Genomic DNA, 22661 nt, shown 5'->3' with positions numbered 1-22661 from the left:
CTTTTTACATTTGGTGATCGTTGGCGGTTTATTGTTACTGCAGTGTTTGAACTGGCATCTCGAGCTGCGACTTTTGAAATCAGCGCCTCGAGCCCAGAACAAGCGTCAGTGCCCGCACCCTACCTGATTTGCTAGTGTTCTGTGTTGCGTAAGTTCTTGGGTTATTGTTCCCGCTGTTCTCTAGCTGCCTCATGATGTCATTCTGCCCAGTGAAACTAAAGCGCATGCACACACCATCAGCCATCCAGTACAGGCATGCACAGCGTGCTGTCATTTTGTGAGTGGTCTGTCCTCTACTTGCTGTCTTGCACTTCCTGCTATTCATGCCAGCCGCGGTTTTTATTTATTAAGTTTTGCCAGTTCTTGCTCTGGACTAAGAAGGTTGCTGTGTTACTTTCGGCTTGCTTCCTGTCTGCTATCCTGTGGAGGCCTACGCCATACTTTGGACTAGCTTCATGCCAAGTATGGGACTAGCTTTATGCCGTGAGTCTTCTACTTCGTTTTCATGTTCGGCAAATTTCTCAAGTCAAGTGTCTCTGCAGAGTTTCTTCATGACATGCAAGCTCTTCAGTGATTATTTAAAAAAAAAAAGTAGTGTTTTTTCAGGTTTGCGCATCACATGTTTCCAAGCTTGAGCATGACTATGGTGACTACGTTTATTATTTTAATTGGTTTCTTTTATCCTTTACAGCTTGTAGCCCATTGTGCATTGCGTTTGTTTGCAATATATTTTATGTTCATCTCTAGGTCACACCTTGTACTTTTCTTACTACTCAATTCTTGGCCAATTGTTTTTAGGATACTGTTATTTCACCATGCACTTTCTGGAGATTTCACGGCTTCTTGTAAGTTTTTCTGTACCAAATGTATTTCTGGGTAATGTTATTATTTAACCTACTTTTCATAGATGGAGCTACATGTACTTCATGAAGTATTTATTATGGTACTGTTTATATACTGTTTGTGTGCATGAACACATGCGTACTTTACAGTTAGTAGGGTGTGTAACGCTTTACAGTCATAAGCCAGTGTAATGGTTTTTTATTCATGGTTTTGCTATGCTTACAATATTGACCTTGCATAATTTATTCCAGTACATGTTTCTGAATGACGGGTGAGTGTATCCCGGTATTTCGCTTGTGGGTAAGTGTATCCCATTGCTTGTTTCTTTTAACACTTTACAGTTTTAGGCCTACTTCTTTATTTACTTACTTCAGTCTTTACAGACTTACTGCGCAGTTTTTACATTATTTACAATTCTGCTTTTGCATTGTTCTTGAGGGTTGCCTATTTGCTACTTTACACACACATACATTTTTCTTTTCTACATTCTGTGTTCTGGTTCTATTCTGTTTGCAGCGCTGGTTCGTTGTTTTCTCCTTTTCACAGAACGTAGGTGAGCCTTGACGTCAGGCGTACTGGTCTTGTGCGTGTTGTTTACTTCCTGAGACTTTTAGTCCTTTCAGGTTTCTGTTACGTTTCTTTTTTGCATTGAGCTCCTGCGTTCTTGTTTTTTTTTATTGCAGGATTTGCATTGTGTGCGTTTTGCCTCTCTGCATGTTTTTGCCTGAGACTCTTATCTTCCTTCGGGTGTTGTGGTACGGGTCCTTTCCGTTTCCTATTATACGTGTAAGTTTAACCTATTTTACCTTTCTTTCTTTGTTTTGTTTTGCCTCTCCTTTGGTAGAAAAGGGGATGGTGTGCATGTGCATGTACGTGTGCCCTAATGCCACATTTTATTGCTAAGCGCCACTTTTCTTTCGTTACATTGCGTTGTTTTCTTTGTGCCTCTTTTCCTTATACTTGTGTTGTACTATTGTTTTACTTGTGTCGTTATTTTGCACCTTCCTTTTTCATGCCATTGTTTATTGGGTGCTTTGTTCTTTTCTCCATTTATTCTTTTTCGGTGTAAAGGAAGAGGATGTGTTGTGATGTTATTCCACATCTTCTTGCTTCTTTTACTCCTTTCCTGCTGTTCAGCCTGGATGTGAATGGAATGTTATGATCTCATAGGATGTTGGGTGCATGATCTTGGTCAGTTGGTGTCAGCAGGCTGAGCAGCTTGGAGGCTGCTCCTGGTGGGGCGTACATACAGGCCTACTTACCATCTCAGCTACAACCTAAAGCTTATGTAACTTGAATTTTAATAAAGTTACTACTTGGAACTACAACCTGGTCTCCTCTGGACTTTCATACTACAACATTTTACTGGTCTGAAAGACCCACCCATGTTCTTGTTATTCTTTTTTGTTGTGGCTTATATGATTTAACAAATATTACAAGCGCACTCTGATTAAATGAAATCCAGTATTTGTAAAGCGCACAATTACATGTCAAGGTGCTGGGGGCCGTCGGTAAGATTAAGCGAGCTATTGCCCAGATTCACGTGTTGCTGGTCTTTCCTCCCACGGGGGATCGAAACAGGAACTCTGTGGTCCGGAGTCAGGCACCTTGGTCCCTGCGCCACACCTCTTCCTCCGTGTTTACAAGTCTTTTAATAGTATTAACAAGAGCCAAAACTCCACCCACTACGGTATACATAGAGGAACAGTGTCTATAAAGCAAAATAACACTGTGGTTGATATGCATTCAAGATTTAAAAGGCCGCAGGCATTAAGTAATTTGCTAATCCACCTGTCAATCACCTAAATTCAGTCCAGTAAGGAAAGCATAAGAGATCTGTAGCAGGGCAGTGGCAGTCGAATAAGCATAGTGATTTTACCACACATTGCTGCATGTAACAAACACACTGATCCTTTTCAGCCAACCACTCTTACAACAATGTGTGCCAAAAGCACACGCAGGTGTGAGATGGTGATATTCTCGCCATGTTACAGTACAGTATTAAAATAGATTTCTTCTTGAATCCTGGCCTAGTTGCTAGGGAGACATTTGTTGTTCACCTCATCGCAGCTTAGAACAGTACTAAGAAAAACAATTTTCATGCACATCTGCAGTTTGGAAGTGTTGTAAATAACAGGCGATCCTGTTAACCAGGGCTCTAACTGGGCCGGGTCCTGCCGGTGCTCAGCACACAAGTGGCAGATAAGTCTTAATTTCTATAAAGGAATAATCTAATACCTGAATGTGGCTGAAAAGTGAACGATGGGCTTTAAAAATGTCACTATATATTTATAATTACAAAATCCAACCACACTTCAGAAGTATGCAATGGAATTCAAAGTGGAATACTTGTGCCTATATGAGTGCGGGTATTTAACTCTCGAGTTTCTTGTTCTCCTTTTTATAGAGCTTAATATCACAGTTTGCCTTTTCTGGGTGCTCCAAATACCAAGGATCACTGTTACCCAGTTGATTTTGAACGCTCTACATTTGAACCCAGAAGGATAAAGTGCTGATTTGACCCTGTCGAGATTCGACCTTGTAACTTGCTGGTCATCTATCTTGATGCTACCTGGAGTACTGAATGTCCCATATTTAAAGTCACTAATCGTCACTGCGCCAACACGGATTTAATTATGTGGCTCTCTGGTCACACACACAGACATCAGCAGTGATGGCATTATCCAAGTGAGGTTTCATAAAATAAAAGAGTGTAATACCCAGTAATTAGTTTAACTTGCGTTATTTTATAATTTACCTGAAGATGGAAAACCAACAAAATAGTTACAGAACATTTTGTCCTTTTTTAAGCAGGTCTTTAATCCACACACTCACTGACCCTACTCCCATGGACTCAGCATCACAGTTCCTATACTCGTTTTAAGCACTTGAACAGCCATTTACAAGACAGCTAACATCCAATCCAGAACCACGCCATGTAGCATGCACAAAGCACATTGGTTCGAGTGCTACTCTGTAGCCAACCATCTAACAGAAAGAGCATCTCTTTGTTAGTGTGATCTACGTTTTGTCCACTACCTTTGAAATAGGAGCTTTTCTTCGCTGAAACCTCTGCATAAGAATGTTCTGTTAATGAGGGGAGAATTGTGGGCGCTGTATATTGGGCATGCCTACCTGTGTTTTTTGACAATTTATTACAGAAACTGTACTGGAAAATGCACAATTTCCCATCAATTAAAAAAAAAATCTCAGCTGAAAACCCCCTCCTGATCTTCCCCTACACACAGCTAAACATCATGCTTCTTCATAGAACTCACTTGCCAGCCAAAGTTCATTAACTAGTCTTACACCTCACCACTTTCAAATCCCACCAGTCGCCACTGAAAGTGATGCAAACTTAGGCAAAGTGGTGCTGTGTTGGAAAGTAGCTTAAAGTGATGCAAACCCAACGCAAATTGTTGTGGAATTTATTTCCAATACAAATCATGATTTTTTTTAAATTATTATTATTTGAGACGTTTTATATAGCGCTGACCTGACCCGAGGGTATCGGAGCACTCTACGTCAGTTACAAAGTAGAAAATAACATAGTACAGTAATGCGGAAAATCCTGTAATATAAATAATAATATATAGGTGAATGACGGAGAGTTCAAGTTCGGGGCTTTGCTGACGCAGCGTCGAATGGGTGTGAGGTACCTGCTTCAGTGCTACGACTGCTCCTATCGATTCACTAGGGAACGGTCGAGGAACAGGATTTTGAGCAGACTTTTGAATTTTGCAAAAGAGGGAATAGTTCTGATGTGATGTGAGGGAGAATAGAGTTCCAGATTTTGGGCGCGTTCCCGGCGAAGAACCTGGCCGCGTTTTTTTGCAGCCAGATATTCTGGTTTGCCAGTGTGCAGGGCGTTGTGTGTGAGGCAGGCTGTTCTGAAGTTCGCCCGCATTTCGACTGGGAGCCACTTGAGTTCTCTGAGTGCAGGTGAAATGTGATAAAATGTCTTCATTCCGGTGACCATTCTGGCTGCCGCATTGAGAGTTGTTTTAAGAGGAGCAAGATGTGATTTAGCTATTCCTGAGAGGACTGCATTCCCATAGTCTAATCTTGACAGCACCAATGATTGGGTGGCTTGTTTGAGATCTTTGGGCAGGTTGAAAGTTTTTATTTTGTTCAGTAGCTTCAGGTTAAGGGAGGCGCTCTTAGCTGAATTCTTAATGCGTTTGGTCATGTCCAGTTTCAGGTCTAGCGTGATACCTAGTGAGTTAACAGAGTCGGCCAGGGTGAGGTTCCCATTGAGCACATCGATAGCTTTTAGCCATTCGACCATTTGGGGGTTCTTTTCTTTGTTCGATAGGAGTAATTTGGTTTTGTCAGGATTCAATTTTAAATGGTTGCTTGACAGCCAGTGTTGCACTTGCCTCACTATGTCATTGAGTCTTTGAATGTCTTTGACAGAGGAGGTTTCCAAGTAAATCTGTGTATCGTCAGCATATAGGTGGAAGGGAATGTTTGCTTTTTTGAGTAGGGCGGTGAGAGGTTCCATGTAAATGTGACAAAGTTAGGGTTAGAGCACTGACCCTTGATTTGACATGGAAAGCAAATTAGCGCTATGCGTTAATTTGCACTACTTTCCATCAAGGTAATTCTAGAGACAACGGACCCTTAACAAAAAAGTTAAATGCAGTTGTTCTGGATACAAAAATCAGTTCCATAAACAGATTCAATGATCAGAGTTTTCAATTTTATAACCACAATTCGATAAAAAATGTGAGGTACCCCTGCGGAATAATTTCAAAAACCAAAGATCAAGAGAGCAAACAAAAAATGAACTGAAACAAACAATGAGCAAAAAAAACAACAATGCACAGAAAACCAGGTGTTAAAAACTGACAATAAAAGACATATAGACATATACAGGCAAGCAAACAGTGACCAACATTAATATAACACCTTTAGGTCACTTCTTATTAAAAGCAAAACACAACTGCACCGAAAACAAAAATACTGCAAAGCAAAATGTACCGGGTTGACGATGTTTCGATCCCGTAAAAATATGGGATCATCATCAGGACTGATGATCAGTTGCCTGGCATGGTATCAATTGATATATTACATGAAGCACCTGATTTTTCAACAGTCCCTGTTGCTGCCTCTCACACAAAAACACCCACTCCCCTTCAGACAACATTTATATCTGATCTCTCACTTTTAAATTCAGGTCTGTCTGTTTCTCTGAAAGTTCAGACTCTCGCCCTCTCCCTCTATGAAAGTATTATGTGATAAAGAGTGCCGCAACCGAGGGTGGTCGATCTGGATCCCAGATCTGGCAGCTATTATTGAGCCAGATCTGGGATCCGGTAAACTATGTGATTTGCAGGGAAGCCATTGACTTTGCTCAACCTGGCTATGTAAGAGATGCATGCACTTTAAGAATGTCAGATGTATATGTATGAGCACTTACACTAACAATTTAAATAGCACTTACTAAGTTATCATTTTTATTTAATTTTTTTTATAGTGCTACTCATCCCTGTTTAGGGTACCAATGCTTTTTACCTCACACATGCGCACACACACATAAAAGAGAGACAATAAATCTTACAAACGTGAAAATCAATGTATAGGGAAACATTACATAAGACAATGAGATTTACAAGGTGTAGGAGTCACATATTGTGCATACTGGTATGCATTATATGTAAAGAGAGCATTGTGTGAAGAAACACAAAGTGAGAATTTAAAATGTAATGCAGTGGTTGGGGCTGCCTGTACTAATAATAATTCATTCCAACCCAAACAAATCATTTTTAGCAACTTTAGAATAAGGAATGGTTGATCAAAAAACAGTAAGGTTCTAGCCCCAGGCTGGCAGTTTGCATGCAGCCCTTTGATGCTGGTTCGCAGATCACTGTGCTATATATTAGAAGGATTAAAATGTATGAACTGCACATTAACCCTTTACGCTACTTGAAGAGTCAAAACTGTGACCAGACAAAACACAGATCCCTCCATTCGGTGGATTAACCACCAGAGTTACCTTACCATGATTATTAGTATCCCCTGGAAAATGCTGGCCACACAGCAGGTGCCTCAAACCCCAAGATACTTTAAAATGCAAGCTCTCTGTGGCCAACTAAGAAAGTCAGAACAGAATTACTGTCCCATTTGTCCTTGTTGCCAATTTCTTTGCAGCAGATTTTTTTTTTAATGTATACATTGATTGTCCGACTTTGGGTGTCATGACTCACCCCTCATGACGCCACCTCCTTTCCGCTGCCACACCTTGGCCCACAATTTATGGGTACCGGAAGTATTTTTCAGTCATTTCCGGCACTGGCTGCAAACCTGAACATAAGGATGTCTTTCATGCCTTGTTCATTTGACTGCAGAAGACACACCCTGGCGGGGACAATACCCTATATCTACCCTCCCCCTCCCCTCGTCTGCGGTCCTGGCATGTCTTTTCCATCATTCAGTTAGGGGCTTGCATTTTCTCCCAAGACACCTATAGCGGCGTAAGTGGAAATGATGCGTTCCTTTAGCTCTAATTAAATTGAGTGCTCCCATTTCATGGCTGATCACATTTTTAACCTTTAACCCCCGTTTTATCAGGGCCATCAATCTTCGCCTCTTGCCCCCTGATCCCTTTCTCCTGCCCCATTCTTCTGCCTCGCTTTCCCAAATTCAATTAAGCCTAATCGGATCACAGCAGCCCGCACACTTATTCCCAGCCCAAATCACTTCATCTCAGGGGGCGAATTCCCAGACAGCTCATAACACCATTCAGTACCCCCACTCGCCCACCTCCACACGCACACCCCTCCCCCACCTGTCCCTGGATGGCCAGAAGTCATTCTTCAGCCCAGACCCCCCCCCCCCCCCCCCCCCCCACACACACACACCCCTCGTGGTCCCACGTGGCATCTGTATTGGCTACATTTTGATTAGTTTAATTGCCGCTGTTTACTGTGTCGGGAGAGAAATTCAATTTGCGGTTTGATGTCTCCGAAGGCCAGACGGGAGAGTTGACATCCTTTGTAGACACAACTGGCTGGTTACAAGGTTGTGTGGTGGCAGAAACCCTGCCGATTAGTTGAAAAGCGCTTCAACTTTGGACAATCTACTGGCAGAATGTCCTCCGCCGCAGAAATGGAGCTGTAAAAAAGGAAGTGACGTAATTAAATCCCGGCAGTGGACGCTGCACTCGTTAAGCATTTAAGGATTGTCCCCTTCATCCCAGTTGTATTTCATGTCGCCTAAATGCCAAAGTTGCTGGTTTTAGAACTGCGAAAGCAGGTTCGAGTCCCGGCGTCGGTTCAAAATCCTGTGATTCTGGGCAAATTTCTATGTAATGTAATCTAGTGCTCATCTAAAGCGCCTAAATGTATTTGAGCCCAATCTGCGCTATATAAAATGCAAACAAAGTTTGGCTAGAAATACTCGAGTGTGCCATTTGTCGTCTAGCTCAATTTGATATCACAAGTTGTGTGTAATTTATACACTGGCGAGATTTTTCCTGGGTATATTTAACCAGTTGGTACCCGACCCGACAAAATAATATACACAGGAAAATAAGTCAGAAACTGGAAAAATCTGCAGTAATTGGGTGCGCAAACCTACAGGCTGCCACGTTTCCCGGATTCGTACCTGGATACCTGCTCCAGTCCGAGGTTTCCTTTACAGTCTGGGGCCTCTATTCTTGTTTAGCTTAGAGCTACAGACCTTGGAGCTGGGACCAGGTTCGAGTCCAATCAGCTGGTTATTCCTTACCCTCGCATTGTTAACGCATTATGAGGTGGTAATCTCACCTGGAAGTACAACTGCAAGGTATGGTATTGGATTTACCCCGGAACTAAATCACCAGTCATCGAATCTGACAAACTTGTAATGAGGCCCTATGTGTGCAAAAAAAAAAGTTGAATTCAGGTTTTTAAATTCCTGAAATCAGGATTTATGAATATTTACAGTGCACATTTTATTCACTCCTGCGGAAAAGTCCCTTTAAGTTTAGGACTTTTCCGCAGAGGAAAATAGAGCACAGATATGAGGGGAGGCTAAGCAAATCTTTTTAATATCCCTACAGGTACAATTTATTTCTGTTCACAGTTTTCCAAGGTGATGTTTCCCACCATGGAACACCCTGACCTATGACATTCATGCATACATGTGTTTCCGGGGTGGGAATTAGAAGGGAACATCCAATAATGTGACCATTATTTTATTTACTTATGTAATCTACGTGTAGCTGGCTGCTCCAGTTGAGTGTTTTTCTGTACATTCTGGAACTTATAAATTGTGGTTTTACAGTTGGATAAAAAGACTACAAGTCCCAGAATACAAAGAAAAAAGTTGGACTGGCGCAGTTAGCCATGCAGAGACCTGGGGAGCTTGGGAGGGCAGCTAGCCATGCAGAGACCTAGGGAACTTGAGAGAGACTTGGGGAAATTGGGAGTGTAGCTAGCCATGCAGAGACCTGGGGAGCTTGGGAGGGCAGCTAGCCATGCAGAGACCTAGGGAACTGGAGAGAGACCTGGGGAGCTTGGGAGGGCAGCTAGCCATGCAGAGATCTAGTTCAAGTTCAAGTTCAGAAATGTATATAGCGCACTACTCACCCAGAGGGTCTCAAGGTTTTTAGTTGCTTTCTGAAGGAGAGGTGGTTCTGAGTAAGGCAGAGGTGGGTGCGGAGAGAATTCCAGGTCTTGGCCGCTAAGTAGGATCTTCCCCCCATGGTGGATCTGTGGATGCGCGGAATTGTGGCGAGGGCTTGATTGGATGATCGTAGTTGGCGGGTGGGGGTGTAGAAGGACAGTCGTGTGTTGAGGCATTCAGGTCCTAGGTCGTAGAGGGCTTTGTGTGCGTCGGTGAGGAGACGGAACGCTATTCTCTTGTTGACGGGGAGCCAGTGGAGATCTTTCAGGTGACCGGAAATGTGGGCTTGACGAGGGATATCCAATATGAGTCTGGCTGAGGCGTTTGGATGCGTTGAAGTTTTTTCTGTAGTTTGGCTGTGGTTCCGGCGTAAAGGGTGTTTCCGTAATCCAGTCGGCTGGTGACCAGTGCGTGGGTGATCGTCTTTCTTGTTTTGGTGCGGATCCAACTGAAGACTTTTTTGAGCAGGCGTAGGATGTTGATGAGACGGCATTGGCTTGTCTGGTCATTGAGAGGGAGGAGTCTAGGATGAAGCCCAGGTTACCTGCGTGATCCGTAGGTATGGGTGCGGTTCCCAGGGCTGGTGGCCACCAAGAGTCATCCCAGGCAAAGGGGGATAAGCCTAAGATGAGGACTTCCGTTTTGTCCGAGTTCAGTTTTAAACGGCTGTTCTTCATCCACTCGGCTACTTCTTTCATTCCTTCGTGTAGGTTGGTTTTTGCGGTGTTTGGGTCTTTGGTGAGGGAGAGGATCAGCTGGGTGTCGTCGGCGTAGGAGATGATGTTGAGGTTGTGTTGGCGCGCGATGGATGCGAGGGGACTCATGTATACGTTGAAGAGGGTGGGACTGAGTGATGATCCTTGAGGTACACCGCAGATGACTTCGGTGGCGTCTGATCTAAAAGGGGGGAGGCGGACTCTCTGGGTTCTTCCGGCGAGGAAGGAGATGATCCATTCCAATGCTTTTCCTGTATTCCGATGTTGCTGAGGCGTTGTATGAGGATGCTATGACAGACTGTGTCGAAGGCTGCGGAGAGGTCGAGTAGGATGAGGGCAACTGTTTCTCCGTTGTCTAGTAGTGTTCGAATGTCGTCTGTTGCTGCGATGAGGGCGGTTTCGGTGCTGTGTTTGGCTCGGAAACCGGACTGTGAGGGGTCGAGGGATTTGTTGGATTCAAGGAAGGCGGTGAGCTGGCTGTTGACGGCTTTCTCAATGACTTTGGCAGGGAATGGGAGGAGCGAGATGGGGCGGTAGTTCTTAAGTTCAGTGGGGTCTGCTGTGGGTTTCTTCAAAAGGGCGCTGAGTTCGGCATGTTTCCAGCTTTCCGGGAAGGTAGCGGAGTTGAAGGAACAGTTGATGACATCGCGGAGATGGGGTGCGATGATCGAGCCTGCTTTGTTAGGGAACTTGAGAGAGACTTGGGGAAATTGGGAGGGCAGCTAGCCATGCAGAGACCTGGGGAACTTGAGAGAGACTTGGGGAAATTGGGAGGGCAGCTAACCATGCAGAGACCCAGGGAACTTGAGAGAGACTTGGGGAAATTGGGAGGGCAGCTAGCCATGCATAGACCCGGGGAACTTGAGAGAGACTTGGGGAAATTGGGAGGGCAGCTAGCCATGCAGAGACCTGGGGAACTTGAGAGAGACTTGTGAAAAATTGAGAGAGGAAACTAGCCATGCAGAGACCCAGGGAACTTGAGAGAGACTTGGGGAAATTGGGAGGGCAGCTAGCCATGCAGAGACCCGGGGAACTTGAGAGAGACTTGGGGAAATTGGGAGGGCAGCTAGCCATGCAGAGACCCGGGGAACTTGAGAGAGACTTGGGGAAATTTCAAAGGGCAGCTAGCCATGCAGAGACCCGGGGAACTTGAGAGAGACTTGGGGAAATTAGGAGGGTAGCTAGCCATGCAGAGACCTAGGGAACTTAAGAGAGACTTGGGGAAATTGGGAGGGCAGCTAACCATGCAGAGACCTACGGGGAACTTGAGAGAGACTTGGGGAAATTGGGAGGGCAGCTAGCCATGCAGAGAACTAGGGAACTTGAGAGAGACTTGGGGAAATTGGGAGGGCAGCTAGCCATGCAGAGACCTGGGGAACTTGAGAGAGACTTGGGGAAATTGGGAGGGCAGCTATCCATGCAGAGACCTAGGGAACTTGAGAGGGACTTGGGGAAATTGGGAGGGCAGCTAGCCATGCAGAGACCTGGGGAACTTGGGAGGGCAGCTAGCCATGTAGAGACCTGGGGAACTTGGGAGGGCAGCTAGCCATGCAGAGACCTAGGGAACCTGGGAGGGCAGCTAGCCTTGCAGACAGCGTCGGATTGGTAACACGGGCAATGCCTGAGGGGCCGGTATCCGAATTCCTGCTGTGGGCTGCTTTTTTTGAGCAGCCTGGGGGGCCGATTTGGGTGGTTTCTGCACTGTTCAATGCTGCCAGGGGCTCAGTGGGTGCCCGAGTGGCCTTTCTGGAGGTAGATGATCGCCCCTTACCTTCCTTTTATCAACAAGAGAGGTGTCACTCCCTTTCTCTATTGAGCGAGGGCAGGGGGCCCGGAGCAAAAGTGGCCTCACTTGTTTTCAGGTGTGTTTCCCCAGTGTAAACTAAACTGTGCATTGTTTTTTAACCCCCCCTCCCTTTTTTATAAAATTTCGCCGAAGCAGTGGTTTGCGGAAAGGCAATATGCAAACGTGGGCCACTTTTTTTTAGCGTGCCCGGGCCGATTTTAAATCCCAATCCAACCCTGCTTGCAGAGACCTGGGGAACCTGAGAGGGCAGCTCGTCATGCAGAGACATGGGGAACTTGGGAGGGCAGCTAGCCATGCCAAGACCTTGGGAACTTGGGAGGGCAGCTAGTCATGCAGAGGTCTGGGGAAATTGGGAGGGCAGCTAGTCATGCAGAGATCTGGGGAAATTGGGAGGGCAGCTAGTCATGCAGAGATCTGGGGAAATTGGGAGGGCAGCTAGCCATACAGAGACTTTGGGAACTTGGGAGAGACCTGGGGAACTTGGGAGTCCAGCTAGCCATGCAGAGACCTTGGGAACTTGGGAGGTCAGCTAGCCATGCAGATATTTGGGGAACTTGGGAGGGCAGCTAGCCATGCAGAGGACTGGGGAACTTGGGAGAGACCTGGGGAACTTGGGAGGGCAGCTAGCCATGCAGAGACCTGGGAGGGCTCATAGTGCTGAGTGCTACCTACAACAGATCCAGAGTGTTAGGTCACGGCACACCAAGGCACTCCTGGTTGGAGGGACAAAGAAGGATTATATGTGGCATCTGGAAACAGCAACACTAAGTGTATTAGCGCCAATGGCAGATGCAGAGACACCCAGGCGACAGTGTGACACAAAGCATTATGGGTAGTCCAGGTGGCAGCTTAGTCAACATCTGATAGCAAAACCACCTTACAATCTGCCCAGGACACAGTCACACCCCCTTCATTGCTGTCCGGGCCTGCAGAGAAAACGGAAGAGGGAAGCAGAATAAGCCAAAGCAGAAGCCAGATGCCAGAGGGGTTCCCACAGCGGCCTCAATTCACGAATGATGCTCTTGGTCCGTACACACTTTTGGCTAATTCCAAAGATTCCTTCTGGCATACAGGTGTCCCTACTGTACATGGGCACCGACCCGCTCAGCAAAGCAGGTCCCTCCTGGCTTACAGGGTTGCAATCCTTAGCTGCACATGGGCTCTGGCCCAATCAGCACAGCATTCAACAAAGTTCACATCCGGCAGCCCCTTCTGGCATATGGGGTTGCCGATCCTTAGCTGCACACAGGCTCCAGCCCGATCTGCACAGTGTTCACCATGGCTCACTTCACAGCGAACCTCCCCTGGCATACGGGGGTCGGAAACTTTGTCTTGCACATGGGCAAGGACTGGTTCAGCAGCCGTTTCCTCACACTTTGCAACAGGAGTCCACTTGACAGGATTCGCCACAGGAACTTGCTCCCTCCATTGCAGTACTCTTCCTCACAGGGCCTACTCATCTTAGCAAGCAGGCAGGTGATGTTGCTCAAGGCTCCAGGGTAGGTGGTCTTAGATTCCTAGGGTGATGTCCCCTCACCCAGCAGGGAGGCTAGTAGGCTTTGACCCCACATTGGCCATAAGCAGAAGTCTTGCAGAGCTCCGCCTCCTCACTCAGCCCTTCTGGTTGCTTGGCAGATGACAAATCATGAGTTCTCAAACTCCCTTTCTTGTAGTCTATTTCTACACACTACATGTGACCTTTCAGTGGATTGCTCCCTTCCTTGTGCAACTCCGCCTGGTAGCTGATGCTCTTGAGTGCCCTGCTGCTGATCTCCTGAACCTCGGGTCAGTGGTTCGAGGCCCTCTTCCACGCACAGGCACCTGCCTGCACCTCATCCCTGGTGGTCTAGTGATAGAGCATCATTGCTCCACTGCTGGACTGCACTTTGTCTCTCTTTTGTTTGCTTTTTGCTACCTTTCTTTCTGCTTTATTTCAACTGGTACTGCTTTTTTCCCTCATATCTGGCGGTCTAGTGGTTAGAGTATCACTGTCTGCTGCTGGACTGCCCTCTGTCTCTCTATTTTCTATTTTTCCTGCTTTTTCTTTCTGCCCCTTTCACCCTTTTTATACTTTTTCCTCTTTTCCTCCTTTCTCCTTGTGCCCTTTGCCCCAATTTACCCTGCCACTGCGATCCCCTGCTACCCCGTCCCCTCCAGTGTCACTTTCCCCCTACCCGTGTTTAACGCCTCCCAGCAATCCAGCCTCCACACAATACTTAATGGCGGCCACTGCGCGGCCACGCCGCTGACGCGCCTAAGGCAAGCCCGCCTGGACACTCTTCACCCTCAACACCTGATGCCTCGCCGCCTGACACCTCGTATTGCCAAAGGACACCCAAGGACCCTTCTCCTGCGAAAACTGCAGCTGCACCCTGTCCCACCTATGCACTCCAGCTCCTCCCGCCACCCAACCGACCAACAGAGGACTCGATCAGCTCAGCTGCATCCTCCTTAACGTGCGCTCCCTCCACAAACACGCCACAAAAATCTGGGACCTCCTCGACTCTGTCCCTCCCGACATCGCCTTCCTCACGGAAACCTGGGCAAACCCCAGCTCTTGCCCGGACATTGCCACTGCCATCCCCGATGGCTACAAGATCACCCGCAAGGACCATGCCAAACGACCAGGAGGCTTCGCCGTCATCCACAAAAACACCCTCCGCCTGACCACCCACTCGGAGACCCAACAACAACAATGGAACACCCACACTTACAGATCCAGACCAACCACATCACCACCCTCCATGGCACCCTCATCTACAGACAACCTGGTCACCGCCCATCCTTCACCGAAGCCATCGTCAACTTCCTCGTCCCCTAGGCTCTAGCATCCACCAATTACATCCTACTTGGCAACACCAACTTCCACCTGGACAACCCCAACAACCAGAACACCGCATCCCTTCTGGGGAACCTCGCCAATGTAGGAATCAAGCCTAGTCACCACTCCAACCCACGCAGTAGGACACAGGCTCAACCCTGTCTTCTCCGCCAACGGAAACGTCAACCACAGCCACACCACCAAACTCCTCTGGACCGACCACCACTGCGTGCACTTCTCACGTCACCAAACCCACAGTACACCAACACGCTCACTGCCCCCGGCCGTAGCTGGAACAAGGTCACTGAAGAACAGCTCCCCGCCTCCCTCAGCACTGCCACAACTCTGACAGATGCCGACGCCAATACCGCAGCACGCAACCTACACCAATGGATCGCCAACTGCTCTGACACTCTGCCCCACCCTCAAGAAGACACCCGGCAAGCAACACTAAAAAAAAGCAAGCTGGTTCACTCCCACCCTCCACGATTACTTCCGCACCTGCAGACGACTAGAGAAGAAATGGAGGAACTACAAAACCCCAGAAACACACACAATCTTCAGAGACACAATCAACGCACATCATCTCCTCCTCAAACCCACAAAGAAAACGGCCCTCCAAGACAGAATAAATGCCAATGCACACAATAGCAACAATCGTTAAGGAGTTCAACAGCAAGACCACAAACGTCCCACCCTCTCAAGATCTCTGCAACAAACTCGGCGCCTTCTTCTACCACAAGATCATGTAGATCTACAACTTCTTCGAAACCCAAGACCCTCCCACCAGGCCCAACAACACCACACCCAACTACGCCACACCCAAACAGATCTTGCTCAACTGGGCCCCACTCACCACAGATGACACTCTCAAGTCCATGAAGAGCATCCACTCCGGAGACCCCTTGGATCCATGCCCGCACCACATCTTCCACAGAGCAGCCACGCCATCACCCCAAGCTTCGCCGTACCATCAACTACTCTTTGATGGTTGAAAGTGTTGCAGCGCGGAGTGTTGGAGAGTCTGTTGTAGAGTCAGGTGGAGTACAGTGGAAAAAAAGCGGTGTGGAGTGGCATAGAGTGGCGTGGAGTAGAGTGGCATAGTGTGGAGCAGAGTGTTGTAGAGTAGAGTGTCGTAGAGCATCATAGAGTGGAGCGGCATAGTCATGGAGTGCTACAGAAATGAGTAGAGTGTCTTAGAGTGGAGTGGGATTCAGCAGAGTAAAATAGCATGGAGTTGTGTAAACTGGAGTAGCATTGAGTGTTGTGAGATGTCATTGAGCAGAGTGGAGTAGAGTGTCGTAGAGTGGAGTGGCATAAAGTGGAGTGGCATGGAGTAGACTGCCAGAGTGGAGTGGCGTGAAGGGGTATAGAGTGGAGTAGTGTTATAGAGTGGGGTGGAGTGGCGTACATTAGAGTGGTGTAAAGTGGAATGACATTCAGTGGAGTGTCATAGAGTACAGTGTCATAGAGTGTAGTAGCATAGTGTGGAATAGTGTTATAACGTGGAGGGGATAGAGTGGAGTGTTGTAGAATGGAGTGACATAGAGTGGGGTTGTATAGAAAGGAGTAGTGTTGTAGAGTGGAGTGACATTGATTGGAGTAAAGTGGCATTGAGTGGAGTAGGGTGTTGTAGAGAGTCATGGAGCGGCATAGAGGGTTGCGGAGTGGAGTAGAGTAGTATAGAGTGGTATTATGTGCAGTAGAGTGTTGTGGCATAGAGTGGAGTGGCATAAAGGGGAGTGGCATAGAGTAGAGTAAAGTAGTGTGGAGTGGCATAGAGTGAAGTGGTATAGAGTGGAGTAAAGTAGTGTGGGGTGGACTGTCGTAGAGTGGATTACAGTGTTGTAGAGTGGAGGGGCATAAAGTGGTGAGAAGGGGTATGAAGTGTAGTTGAGTGGCATATAGTGGAGTATGTCGGCATAAAGTGGGGTGGCATAGAATGGAGCACTGACGTAGAGTGGAGTGGCATGGAGTGGTGGAGAATCTTGTAAATTGGAGTGGACAGAGTGTAGTGAGGTGTAGTAGAGTGGTGTAGTGTGTTGTAGAGTGGAGTATTGTAGAGTGGAGTGACAGAGTGAAATAGAATTGAATGTCATAGAGTGGCATGGAGTGTTGTTGAGTAGAGTGTCATAGAGTTGAGTAGAATAGAGTTGAGTAGAGTGTCATAGAGTGGAGTGCAGTAGATTAGAGTAGAGTGGAGTGGAGTACAGTGGAGTTGCATAAAGTGAAGTGGTGTGGAGTGAAGTGTCAAGTAGAGTGGATTAGAGTTTTGTGGAGTGGAGTGGCGTTGCGTTGTGTAGAGTGCTTTGGAGTAGAGTGGCGTACATTTGTATGGCATAGAGTGGAGTAGAGAGTCTTACGGTGGATGCCCGTAGAGTACGTGGAGTAGAGTGGTGCAGAGAGGAGTGATGTAGATTGGCATAAAGTGGAGTATAGTGTTGTTGAGTAGAGTAGTGTAGAGCGGAGTATGCATGGTGTAGTAGGGCACTGCTATTGCAGACAACACATTTTCAATTGAATTTTCATTTACGTTTGCACAGACATACAGTTTTACTGATAAAACTACACAGAGCACAAACCATTACACGTGGAAATCGGCATCACCTAATATATTGATTTATTTTGATCATTTTAAAATATTTGTTTCCAACACAATTCAGAATTACAAATAATGTGCTTCATTTCTGCTTTTACAATTCTGGTATATTCTGAAATATTTGTACAGTTCATTTACTGGCATTTATTTTTTGTTGTGTGCTAGGGAAAATAACATCCTACATCCTTTCCTTTTGCACGCCCAGAATCTAGCAAGAGTGTCACATAAATCCCCTCACTTTCCAGTCAAAGAAAGAAAAATAAACATCAGCCTCCCTGGAAGACAGGACAGCACCACAAATGTGACAAGATAAAAATAAAATTTAGAGGCCTGTTTATTGCTCATTCACTTCTGAACTCTGACATGGTTATTTTGGAGGTGCTTTAGCAACCTCGACTTCCTTACTTCCAGCACCTACGGCATGAGCATGAAATTGAGGAAGAGGATTGTTTAAGTTATGCTATGAGTAAAGAGCAAAAACCAAAATAAACAAGCTTGTAGACAGAACATTCTTCCTCACATGCATGCGAGATTGATGAACTGGTAGGGGCAGAGATAAGCAGAAGCAGTCAAGCAAAAAAGACATGAGGCAGGAAACCTTATCAAAGAAATACAGCACGTTTACTACTTCCTGAACTAGCATCCAAGGACAACTGAAAACACATGTACTCTCATGGAGTGCTACATGAAAAAGACAAGCATTGGCAAAGCCAATAGGTCTCACCTATGTAAGAGCTATTGGATTTGCCAATGTGTTTAGCCATGTTGTACATCAGTATGGCTAAATGTTAGTGACGTAGAGGAGAGTTGCATAGAGTTGAATGGCAAAGACTGAAATAGAGTGTTCTGGAGGGACAGAGAGTGTTGTGTATTGGAGTGGCATAGAGTGAAGTTGCGTAGAGTGGAGTACAGTGGAGTGGCGAAGAGTACAGTGCATTGGTGTAGAGTGGCATAGAGTGAAGTGGTGCAGAGTTCAGCCACATAGAATTTAGCGTTGTACAATGCAGCGTCATAGAATGCAGTGGCACAGATTAGAGTGTTGCATAGTAGAGTGCAATAGCATAGAGTGCAGTGGTGCAGAGCAGAGTGTGCCCTATGGAGTGGCGTAGAGTGCAGAACAGAGTGGCATGGAGTTCAGTGGTGCAGAGCAGAGTGGCATAGAGTGGTGTAGAGTAGAGTGGCGTAGTTTGGTGCAAACTAGAGTATAAAGTCGTAGAGTGTAGCGGTATACAGTAGAGTGCTACAGAGTGCAGTGGCGTAGTATGGAGTGAGGCAGAGTAGAATGCAGTAGTGCAGTTGCGTAGAGTTCAGTGGTGTAGAGTACAGTGTTGCAGAGTATAGTGGCGTAGAGTGTGGAAATGGCATTACCTTGTGTATTGATTTGTTTTAATCATATTAAAGAATTTGTCTCCAGCACACATCAGAATTACCACAAAATGTGCTTCATTTGTGCTTTGCTAATTCTGATTTATTCTGAAATGCTTGTACAGTTCATTTAAATGTTGTGTGCTAGGGAAGCACTATTTCCTCTACCCCCAGTATCCAACAAGATTGTCACATATATCCTCTCAATAAGTCAGAGAAAGAAAAGTAAACACCAAGTTCCCACTGAAGACAGAGCCTGACATTTGTCCTCTGTCTTTGGATGCACAGTAAATGTGACAATATAAGAATAAGATTTACAGATCAGCTTACAGAAAGGAGCACTTGTGGAAAAATACAAGGAGAGGTAGTATGAAAATGCTGTGCTCCATTGGAGGGACAAGCTGAACCTGGACAGCCTAAAATAAACAAAGCCAGAAAGTGTGAGTTGCAAACTAAAAGGCCAACGATAAGCAACGGGCGGTCTGCATTTCCAGGGAAACTTTCTGAATGTCCCCAAGATGTATGTAGTAAACCAGACAGCTGAGCTGTCTGTTAGGCTTTGACCAAAAAAAGAGTTTACTGGAAGTGAGCACTTGTGGAAGAATAAAAGGATCCTGTCAAAGAGATGGTAAAGAGGCTAAGCTCCACAAGAGGGACAAAGAAATGCTGGACAGTCAAAACAAATAAAGCCAGCAAATAGAAAGTAAGCACATTTGAATTACAAAACACAAAGCCAAAAGGTATGCAGTGGGTGGAATGCATTCCTAGAGAAGCTTTCAGTATGTCCCCTATATGTCTGGTAGACTTTGACATAAAAAAGGGGGATGCTTGGAGGGTCACCCGCCAAAACAGATAGATAGATAGACAGACAGACAGACAGACAGACAGACAGACAGATAGATAGATATCAGAATTTACAACAGCATTGCGGTGTAAATGCATGCATTGTAAAACCCTTTGAGGTATTACAATGCATTGTAAAGGTCAACATTTTAGAATGCCTGCAGAGTAATACCCTGCATTGTAACGTTTGCTATTCATGGCAAATGGACCTGGATTGCACCCTGCTGTTAGCCTCTGCATAATACACAATGAGTCTCTAAAGTGTCCCCTCTTAGGTCCTGAGGGGCTTAAGAAATGTAATCTTGTGGTGATTTGGGTCTAATCTATTTGGTGTATCCAGTCCATGCTTGGGCAGGGCCCAGGGATTCCCCTGGGCCCAAGCAGCAGCACGCCCCTGGCAGTTTCAAGTTGGAAACAAGAACAATTTGGAAGGGGACACAGCCCCTTCTTATACAGAAAAAAGTCTTTGAAGTCTTTGTGCAGGCAGTGTGAGAACCAGCTAGAACTGGTTTTAGGGAACTCTCCTCAGTGTCAGGGACAGAGGTGACAGTCGCCCAGCGGGGAGGTGGAGCCAGCATTGTGGTCAGGCAGGCACAGCCCTTCACTATCAGGTGCTATCTCCTCCCACTTCCCTGGCAGCAGATGCTGCCTTTCATCCACGGGCTGACTCAGACAACCTCCTGGGGGCTCTGCAGCCCCTGTCACACTCAACCCAGACAGTCAATCCACAAGCAGGCCCAGGCATTCCTGGGCCAGGCTCACCAGCCAATCACATGCCTGCAGACTCACTACTCAAATATGCCAACTTCTAAAAGTGGCACTTCTAGACTAGACTCAACCATGCCGGAAGAACTTAAAAACGTACCTGTTTGCAAGATAACAGAGCTCTCTCCTTACTTCTGCTCGGAGTGATTTTCAGTTGTAGCGCGGGGACCTGCTTACGAGCGTAACCAAGCACTTTACAAGCTTCCCTTATTATTATTATTATTATTATTATGCCGCATACACCATTAAGCAGCATTCAATCTCACGAGTTCGCACATATCAAACTCGCCCCTGCACTCCCCACACATCAGGAACTACCATGGGCATACACATTCCCCATTCATTCCTATGGGAGGGCAGGTCACTCACCACACATACACAGAGAGCTCAAGCACTTTACACTGTACCACAGTGAAAAAGTGCGCAGAGGCCTAAAATCAACACCACCAGGTTCCAGAAACAGGCTAGGAAAAAGCAAAAAGTCTCGGGGTGAACCTGCCAAAAGGGGCAGGTCCAACACAACCCCCTTCCAGCCAATACGCCTTCCGGTTTTTCGCCACTCTGAACCTACATGGTTTCCTCCAAACAAGAACTCTCTGACACAACTAGGATACCCCACTGGTACTCCCTAGTCATCCACAGCCAGGACCAGGCTCTAGGCCATCCAAATATCACAGGTCCTGTCCAAACCACAGAGCGGGGGGCAGTAACCCCTGGCCACAATAGCCATTCTCCACTCTCTCTCTCAGTGTAGCTACAACTACCACTGATCCAACAACCTATGGTCCACACCCCCAGGCTGACCAGAGGTCACGGGCAAGAATGCCCCACCCTACCTCTACTTCTGGGTTTCCGCATCCTCACAGAGAAGCACTCACCAGAACACAATTCTCCTACCAGATCAGGACCTCACTCCATCACTGGTCTACCACCTGGAAACTATTCCACTTCTGAGGTACAAAGCACACAGCACAGTCCTTCTTCAAGCAGGTGGGGGGACACAGCACACAGCAAAGTCCCCTTTCAAGCAGGTGGGGGGACACAGCACACAGCAAAGTCCCCTTTCCTCTACCTTAGTGGAAACAACAAACTGCAGGTGAGCCCCAGATCACACAGCAAGGGCAGCCCCCTCAGTCTCTTCAGCTGATCCACTTTGGTAGAGATTCCTCTTGACCTGGAAGCTTCCTAATCTCCCAACCTAGGATCTAAACCCTCAGGTTGCACCGGGGTCAGAAGTACACCGTCCCTCTGCACCCCCTTCCAGAGTTCTGCACCGTCCCAATTCAGGGGACAATTCAGAACGCCGTAGATCAGCAACGGTGGAACGCTGCTTGTCGGAACTTTGCCTCACCTTGCCTTGCCCTGCACGCTGCTCACGGGGGCTGCTCCACCTCACCCCTGGCTTCCAGCATTGCGACCGGTCCCTCTCCGCCGCCGTTAGCCTCCTGACATCAGGTACGGCCGCCGAGTGAGGGGGACTACAGGTCCCAGCAGTGCTTGCGGCAGGAAGCCGCCGACGCCCTGCCCGCGCCCGGAGGTGCTCTTAAACAGCGGGGGAACGAGACAGAGCGGGGGACAATTCAGAACGCCGCAGATCAGCAGCGGTGGAACGCTGCTTGCCGGAACTTTGCCTCGCCCTGCACGCTGCTCACGGGGGCTGCTCCACCTCACCCCTGGCTTCCAGCATTGTGACCAGTCCCTCTCCGCCGCCGTTAGCCTCCTGACATCAGGCACGGCCGCCGAGTGAGGAGGACTACAGGTCCCAGCAGTGCTTGCGGCAGGAAGCCGCCGACACCCTGCCCGTGCTCGGAGGCGCTCTTAAACAGCGGGGGAACGAGACAGAGCCGGGGACAATTCAGAACGCCGCAGATCAGCAGCGGTGGAACGCTGCTTGCCGGAACTTTGCCTCACCTTGCCTCGCCCTGCACGCTGCTCACGGGGGCTGCTCCACCTCACCCCTGGCTTCCAGCATTGCGACCAGTCCCTCTCTGCCGCCGTTAGCCTCCTGACATCAGGCACAGCCGCCGAGTGAGGGGGACTACAGGTCCCAGCAGTGCTTGCGGCAGGAAGCCGCTGACGCCCTGCCCGCGCCCGGAGGCGCTCTTCAACAGCGGGGGAACGAGACAGAGCGGGGGACAATTCAGAACGCCGCAGATCAGCAGCGGTGGAACGCTGCTTGCCGGAACTTTGCCTCGCCCTGCACGCTGCTCACGGGGGCTGCTCCACCTCACCCCTGGCTTCCAGCATTGCGACCGGTCCCTCTCCGCCGCCGTTAGTCTCCTGACATCAGGC

This window comes from Lissotriton vulgaris, chromosome 4_1, assembly GCF_964263255.1.
Source record: "Lissotriton vulgaris chromosome 4_1, aLisVul1.2, whole genome shotgun sequence".
In the NCBI taxonomy this organism is placed as follows: domain Eukaryota; kingdom Metazoa; phylum Chordata; class Amphibia; order Caudata; family Salamandridae; genus Lissotriton; species Lissotriton vulgaris.
This window is presented reverse-complemented; position numbering follows the sequence as displayed.